Raw genomic sequence first — 9,094 nt, 5'->3', positions numbered from 1 at the left:
TGATCGACTAGCTTCTAGCTTGCTACTTTGTGGCTACTTGTGGACATCTTTTTTGTTCGTTCTATTGTTGTTAGCTAGTCTCTATCTCACTCCTTATGAGAATTTTTTTGTTTGCCTCTTTGGATGTTTTTATTTTTATGGATTCTTCGTTATTCTTTTTTATTTGTTCAAGGGTTTGGGACCTTTAAAAATCATTTCTTGCCTTAATCAAAACATAGTATTCATAGCATCATTTTCCTAACTTATACATGGATTGAAGTTTCATAGTCAAGTATAGCATGGTCTCTTGATTTATGTAGAAGCTCCATGAGCTACACTGGAAGGAAATTAAGTATATTCTCTACTATATATATAGAGTACTCATAGTTATGGAACTTAGGCTGCAATATGCATTGATATTGACTTAGTTGGTATACTAATTTAGACTAGGTACCTATAATTCTTTCAGTTGCAAGTCTAGTTCATATTATAGCTCCTCATTTGGTTTAGGGCCTATATATTGATCAAGAAAAAAGAAACATGATATTATTCTATCTTCTAATAAGGTTGAGCATGAGGGGATGTACATATATGACAACAAAGGCCATTTAGATTTGAAAGATATTCTCATTGAGTTTGTTTTCTAGTTCAGATGATCATCTATTAGTTTATACATCAAATGGAATGTTATTTAGAATTAATGGAACTGAATCCACTATCATTAGATGAAGCACATCGAGATTTGCATGCAATAACTAGAAGCTTATTTATGACCTCCATGTGTGTTATTGATCTTTGATGTTGCCCAAATTTTGAGCAAATTATTGACATCTTTACCAAATGCTTTATAGAAGCAACCTTATTCATTTATGAGCTCTCTTGGAGGCATGAGAAATTACTTCTTCAAGGAGCTATCTCATCCTTTTTTTAAAATCTACTATAGAAGTATTTGTTGACCTTACTTGGGAGGGGAGATTTTTTCTCTTTTCTTGGGGAGGCTAATGTGAAGAGATTTCTATTTACATGGGTACCTTTTCAAACATCATTTTATGAGACCCATTTCTTCACCTACCTAAGTTATGCTTAAGGGGGTGTTAGATAGGGCGGTTCATTTATGAGGGTAGATGGTGTCTTCTATTAATATAAATCGTAATTGGAGTTAAACATATCTCATTGGTCATATATATCCCCTCTCTTTTTTATTTATGCATCAAATCACCTAGTATTTCAATTGATGCAAACGAGATTTTTTGGTTAACACATTTCATGTTAAGCTATATTTTTGTCTTGCAAGGTTATGCATCTCTCATTCTTGAAAGTTATCCTTATTTTTCTAGTTTGATTCTTAAGTTATTTATCAAATACTTGGGTTTGAGTGTTTTTTCCACACTAGATCTAGGTTTTCACTGCTTTTAGCATCTTCTAATACTTGTTGTTGACCTTGACAACTACAATTTGCTTTGCATGCTACTCACATGACTTTACCTCTCACATATGTAAAACAACAACAATTCCTTCCCAAAAAACTTGTGAAATATTCTTGAATGCTACATGACCTTCTATGAAAAAGCCACAATGTAGCATATTTAATTTCGCATGTGGGTCTTCAAGTCCCCTCTCTCCATATTTTTACTTCTTTATTTCATATGTAATGTTTAAAATTAAACACTTTCAATTGAGAGGGTTTTGGTCAAAAACCCTTTTGCCTGAAATTGTTTGTGGTAGTTTAACCCCTTTTTTGAGACAAATTAAAAAAAAACAACTACTTGAACTCTCAATTTTTTCAACTAGAGTACTTCCATGTAAATCTGAAAACATCCATTTGTAGAACTTGCTATTCATAATTTTATTTTATTTTTGATCTATATTATTATTTTTAAACAAAAGGCCAAGGCCTGTAATATATTAAATATTTAAATATAAAGTTTAAAATAAGAAAGTATGAGGATTAAAATCATCCCCACTATAAACCCGCATAGTTACAAAATATATACCAAAGGAACTAGGTCCAATTTAAAAGGACCTAAAAATTGAGCATATGCTAAAATCCTTGTGCTTAAGATACTCTATCCATATACAAACAAATATTTGATTTATCTAACAAAAAATGGAAGAGGAGCAAAGATAAAACTCCCTTCTCACGTGAACGAGAGCCACCAACTTTAACTACAGTGCAGTAGTGGTGCAGGAGCACCTAGTGAAGCTCATGGAGCACTTCATCAAATTTTGGTTTGGAATGGCCTATGTTGGTCTCAATTGAATAATGGACTTGTTGTATGTCCAAAGGGTGTGTTTAGTGTGTTTAAGTGTCCTTTGTGTCTTAGTTTTGTTGTTTGTGGAGTTTTTGGTCTATTTTTGACCTTTTATGCCTTGTAAGCCTAGAATGGGCAAAATGTGGAAAAATGGTCAAAACGCCTTATAAAGCCTTGTTAGGAATTGAAATATGTTTGTGTAGTTCTAGTAAACCATTTCACATGGTGGAGCTAAGTCTATTTGGCTCACAAGTCAAAAATGCTCATTGTACCAAAAATTGTCAATGTTGTCAAGCAACATTTTGACAATATTTGGAAAATTTGTAAAAATAAGACAAAAGGTGGTTATTGGTCCGTACCTGGGAATGATTTGGGTGGTGAGTGACTATTTAAATCCTCACACAACTTTGTATCGGTTTGGCATTCCAAAAAAAGAACTCAATACAAAAACTAAGAATTTTGTCATTTTTCTTGCATTTTTTGCTCCATATGCTATAGCAGTCCGTACTTCCTGAGCATTTGTCTGTACTGTTTTTATTTGGGAATTTGTTCCATGTTGTGTTGAATCTTTTTCATCTGGTTTTGTGTGTTGGTGTGGAGTTTTGGCATTGTAGCAAAATTATTTTGTTTAGCCCTGTTTTCGGTTGAGTAAGGATTTGGCTTCAATAATGGAAGCAACTTGATTTTCTTTGGCTCTTCCTCCATGGCCTCTGAGAGTCAAGTTGTTGTACATAGCCTTCTTGTACATACAAGTTTTTGTTTATTTTCAAAGACAAAGAGAACGGTTTTTGTTGCTTACTAGGCGAGCTCCTATAGCCCGACTAGTGAACCTTCATGGTGTAAAACAAAGTTTTTTTGCAAACCCCCACCAAGTGGACCTCATTTTGGTTTCCTAACATGGTTTGAATTTTGGAAAGATATTTTAGACCAGATGGATGGATGTTTCAGTGAATTGTTAGTTGGAAATGCATTTTGAGTAGCCAAAGTGTTGAAATACAATGGTTTTTGAGCACTTTTCCTCTTGAAACTTGGTTGCACATCAAGTGTTTGAGTTTATGCTTGCAGGGAAGGAATTTGGAAGGCTTCCTAATATTGTTACAGGTCTTCTCAAAATATTTGGTGGTCTGAAGAAGAGTTTGGAATGGTGATAAGGTGTTAGAAGACTTAAAACCCTTGTTTTTAGGCACATTTTTAGGACAACAATTGTACAGTCATGACAGAACTCCTCATAGCACCAATTTGAAAGATCTCCATAAAGGGTATCCATAAATGCAAGGTTTTTATGGAGTGTTTTGGAAATTTGTGGAGTTATAAGCATTTTGGCAGTTTCAGAGGGCTAATTGGGGCTCTTTCCTTGTAGCCCTGTTTTGAGCTTTTCTTCAAATCAGGTAAGAAAATAATTGAATAGATCACCAAACCAAGCTGAATTGAGCCTAAAAGGATGTTAGTTGATGTCCTAGACCTTCTGCAACTCTTGGTGAGTGTTTTGGGTGATTGGAGTTAAAGTAGCAAAGTCTCTCCTTTGTGAGACTTGAGAGCAAGTTTGAATGAAAACAATAACTCACATGGTAGGAAGATCTCAAGGTTGGTATGAAGCATAGAGAAGGGAAAAAATCAAAGGAACAATACCTAAACAAGTGACAAAACCTTCAACAATTACCCTTAAAGAAACTTGCAAACTAAAATTGATTACAAACACACAATTTGGGCCAATTCTTGAATCCCTCCCTATCAAGTAAAAGATGAGAAGATATAGTATCCCTTACCAAAAAAATCCATCAATCTCTGGAACCTCCTCAAGACCATCAAACATCAGTCTCTGATTCCTTTGAAGAGGCAACATCAGCTGGAAGCAGGAAATAAGTGACAAACCCATGCGGGTCAACTTGCACATGGGAGAAGGGTTCCCACAAGGTAAATAATTTGGTTACTGCTAAAGAGAACATGGGCTCCCCGATTTGGTTTGCATAGAAGTATATCCACTAGAGAAAAAGGAGAGGGGAGCATGTTTCAAACCATTAATGCTCAAAACATGAATTGACCATGCCACTGTTTCTTGCAAGATGGAATCCCTATTCAAAAAACCGCCCACCCACACATCCCCTACATTCAGATCATACCTGGCCAATTGGAAATTCAACTTTGACCAGTTAAAAAGGGATGTGTGAACAAATGCACTAATGAGCGTCTTTGTAAAATCTGCAGAGAGAGACAAGTCCATTATCATCAACGCTAGCCTAGACACCACCAATTTAGGGGAGGCAAATGGATTAGCTGCTACTCATTCTTCCCCTAGAATCATTCTTACTGCCCAATCGACTTCAACACATGGAATTGTCACCGCCTTTGTTAGCCGAAGTGGGATACCATTTATTTGCGGCCTGATCACATGGAAGGCACCTTGCAGATGAATTCTAAGAGCCATACTACTACTGAAAATTGCAAACTTCTCGGAGAAGCAAATCCAGCATCTGAATGTGGCAGATGAGGCATGAGAAAGTGGATTTAAAGTCACCCAGTCCATGTGACAAATATGGAATGTGAATGATGAGAAGAAATGATTTCGTGTGAATACAGAGGAGTTTCATTACTTCTATGTCCTACACTCTCCAAGTTTCTATGGATCATACTTTGCACAAGTTAATCTGTACATCATATTTATGCCAATGATCTATTGCTTTTTTCTGATATTTTGATTAATTATACATAGTTTTAAAAAATTATAATATTTTTAAAAAAAGTTGCAACTAGATTTTATAATCAAACATGAGACTAATTCGAAATTTGAAAAAATTAAAACATTTTAAAATTTTAAACATATATGGTGCACAAGAGAGAATATTCTCAAGAGGGTATAATTTTTTTTACTAAAAAATCACATGAAAATTGACATCCTATTAAAATTATGGTTTTCATTCTAAGTTTGACTTTAAAAATATTAGAAAATAAACACAAAAAATTAATTTTTCAATATGCACAAGATTTCCAAGTCATCTATGTGGAAAAAATGTTTTTTTTTTATAATGTCCCATCAACCTCGCTTTAAAAAAATATCAATTAAAATTCTTCTTAATTTATAAAAAAACATATCGATCCAATTTTTTTAAAAGTTAAAATATTATAAACATAAACTACATTAGGAGCTCTACAATTGATTAGTTTACGTCACTTTAAAACTCAAAACATAAGCATGTCGAAGTTGCAAATTTGTATGTGCTAGCCATTTCATTTATAAAAGTGTAAAACAATTCTAAACTTTTACGTTTATGTGGTTGCTTAATAATTTTGATAGCTTGACTTTTTGCATCAAATTTTCACTATTGGAAATGGCTTGAGCAATGAGAGATTTATAGATTTGATGAGGATGCATGGAAGGTCGAGATTGATTTATAATGGATAGCAAGAATTGAATGAGAGAAATTTTAAATTTGAATTTGAGGGGGAGGAAAAGTTAAATGCTCTAGTTGGTCTATGGATGGTTGACATTGATTGGATTAAGTAAGTAGTTGGGATTAAAAGTTAGTTTGGATTTAGATAGAAGGTAGTTGGAAATGAATGATTGCTAGGATTTAGGATTAATTTATTTAATATTGGCGATTTAGATTTTTAGCTAATCTTTAGTTGGTAGTTGGAATTTGATTGTTATGATTGATTTGATGATTTGGACAACTAGGATTAAATATTGATTTACATTTGATATTTTTAAGAATTTTAAACTAGGCAATAGATAGTGTGATTTTTTATAAATGTTTTATTATTAAATGAAAAGAGAGTAGTACTTATCAGCTTAGTTTTAAAATTATTTCATTAATTAATGCTAGTATTGTTTAATTAAATAGTTAGAATAGAAGAAATCTAATAAATTACAAAATCTATTTAATTAATTAGTAACACAAGTTAATATTAAGAATTAATTAAGAATAAATTTTAAATGCCTACATAAATAATTCATAAAAGTAAAAAAGCATTTTATTTAAACTCTTTTATATTTAAATTAACTAAATTATTATGTCGAAATGCGTATTAATACTAACATAATGGATTGATAGATATGCGAGGTTAAAAAACCCCCGTGATTAAAATTGATACCCATCATAATTATGATTAGCTTTACTATTACTTAAATAAAAATAATTTAAATAACTTTAAATAACCTAAATTAAAACAAATGCATGAAAAATTAAAAAAATAAAATTATTTATTTTCTCCTCTAAACTACCACTCACTTTGAGTTTAACTATTAATCAATTCTATTTATCTCCATCATACTAATAGTTAACTTCGTCAAAATAATATTATAATAATAATATAATATTGATAACAATATCATAATATAATAATAAATTAATATAATATAATGATATAATTATTTTTTAAGTGGAATAATAAACAAATATGATATCTTTCGACGAACTTTACTTATATTTCTCTAAAGATACCTATATACTAGTTTTATTTTATTTAAATATTTTATATAATGAAAATAATATGTCTATATGAGCTTCTGGATTTGATTGTGTGAGCTTTTTTGCATCAACGTTTCGGATCTCACTCTGTGATTTAAATATTTTCTCCTTGTGCTCTTGCTTTCATCCTTATGATGGATCAAGAGTGTGATTTGAAACGTTGATGCAAAAAAGCTCACACAATCAAATCCAAAAGCTCATATAGACATACTAATAGACTGTGAAAATCTACTGATATTAAAATAATATCTTTCAAATTCATTATTAAATTATAAATACAAATATTTAAATTGAAAGAATATACTCTTGTTTAAAATGTATATATTTTTTATCATACAATTTTTTAATTTATTTTTTCCTAAAAATTAGATGTCAAGTTACATTCAACTTTAAAATATTTTATATACTTTTTACCAATTTCTTTTGTTTTCTAAATTTATAGTTTAAAAAACAAAAATCTCAACTTACATTGAACTTACATTTATTCTTTTAAGATATTATTAAAGGAAAAAAACAATGATCTAATATAAAATAATAGGAAATATTCAGTTTACTTTGACTTAATGCCAGATTAACAGGTATATATTCTCTACCAAGATTATTTGGAATTTAAACTTAGTTTAACCTTGTCATTATAAAACCAACAACTACTTTACCATAACTTCAAACTATTCTAAAGCAATGCAAAGAAAACAACCACGCCATTAAAATAATAAAATAATAATAAATAAAAAGATTTATCTAATTGATTTTATTTTAATAATGTCTTTGCAATGTGAAATCGTCCTTGTGGCAAAACGTTAAAGCGGCTCCTTCCCTTGAATATTACAACCAACAATCCATGAGAAAAACATTTTGGATTGTTTTAAGCAATTTAAATGTCAGACTCCGTGTGCTAGCTTGCAATTAGTCTTTTTTCAACCTTTTGACTTCACACATCTAATTTTAATTTTGATGGTAGTATGGTTGTATATATATATTTATATTTTAAAAGACTGCTTTTAAAATTAATTGCGTGTGTTTTTATTTTGAGTTTTAGATCATGATATACGTCATAAAAAAGAAGAGAGTTTTAATTGTATGATTTTAATTATAAAATATAATTTTATTTTTTATTTTTTTATGAAAGATTTTTAAATCAAACTAGATAAGTTGAAATCTCTTCACTAAGAACCAATGAAGAATGAGACCAAAATCATATCCAAGAAAGCTTTGACAAAACAATTATCATCAAATCTCTGCAACCAATGATTTTTATTGCTTATGATTTCTAAATTCAACTATTTTGCATCAACATTCAAATCACATTCCATGATCCATCTTTCTCCTCCTACAACCGTTATGACCCGATCCATCTTTCTCCACAACCACTCTTTATCATCTTATGATGGATCATGGAATCTAATCTAAACATTGATGCAAAACATTTCTACACAATTGAATCTAGAAATCATATGCAATAAACAATTACAATTTAATATTCCTTTATATCTGCTAAACTTGCGTAGAATGATTATAGTTTTTGATAGAAGTAAAGGGTTGTAACTCTGCTGTTATATTGCTGACAATGGTTCTGACACTGTTTTCCTTGTTTTTCCTATGGGTCAGCCCCCTTGTTTTTTGGCTGCTTTTAATATAAAAAATAATTACAACTTTAACGATTATATCACTAAAAGAATAGTACCCTAGAAGATATTGACAAAACAACTACAATAACTCATCAGATTTCCATAGTCTATGATGTTTCTTGCATATGAATTTTGGACTCAACTGTTTTGCATCAACGTCTCGGATCACATTCTGTGATCCATCTTTCTCCTACAAATGCTCTTAATCACGATTGAAGTGGATCATGGAATGTGATCTGAAACATTGATGCAAAACATTTCTATATTGTTGAATCTAAAAATCATGTCAAAAACAATTAATCTTAAGGGGCCCTTGGTCTACTAGTGAAGTTGAATGGCTCCAAATGAGCCCACCATGGATCAAGTCTTGTTGAGTGCAAAGCTCTAACATCATAAGGGATGAGGTCGTGATCGTGCCTCAAGCGAATTTGGCGGAATGGATACCCCTTAGTCCCCTCATTGTGCAAAGCTCTAACATCATAAGGGATGAGGCCAGGATCATGCCTCGAGCGAATTTGATAGAATGGATACCCCTCAGTCCCCTCATTAGACTGTGCTCAGATTTTGTGCCCTTGTTGAACTATTATGCTTGCATATCTAAACCACCATAAAAACAAATGTATCAGTTTCTAAGAATTTCAAATGAAAAGCAAGGTTGACCGTCAAATTTAAGGCCGGAGTCCCACCCGTTTTTATAAGTCCAACCCACCTTGTTCTCAACAGCGCGTTCACACGGCTAAAATTACAAGTAGACGAAGAATCTCCCAAA

This window comes from Cryptomeria japonica, chromosome 3 (assembly GCF_030272615.1).
Source record: "Cryptomeria japonica chromosome 3, Sugi_1.0, whole genome shotgun sequence".
In the NCBI taxonomy this organism is placed as follows: domain Eukaryota; kingdom Viridiplantae; phylum Streptophyta; class Pinopsida; order Cupressales; family Cupressaceae; genus Cryptomeria; species Cryptomeria japonica.
The sequence above is the reverse complement of the archived record's forward strand: the minus strand, read 5'-3'. Positions refer to the sequence as shown.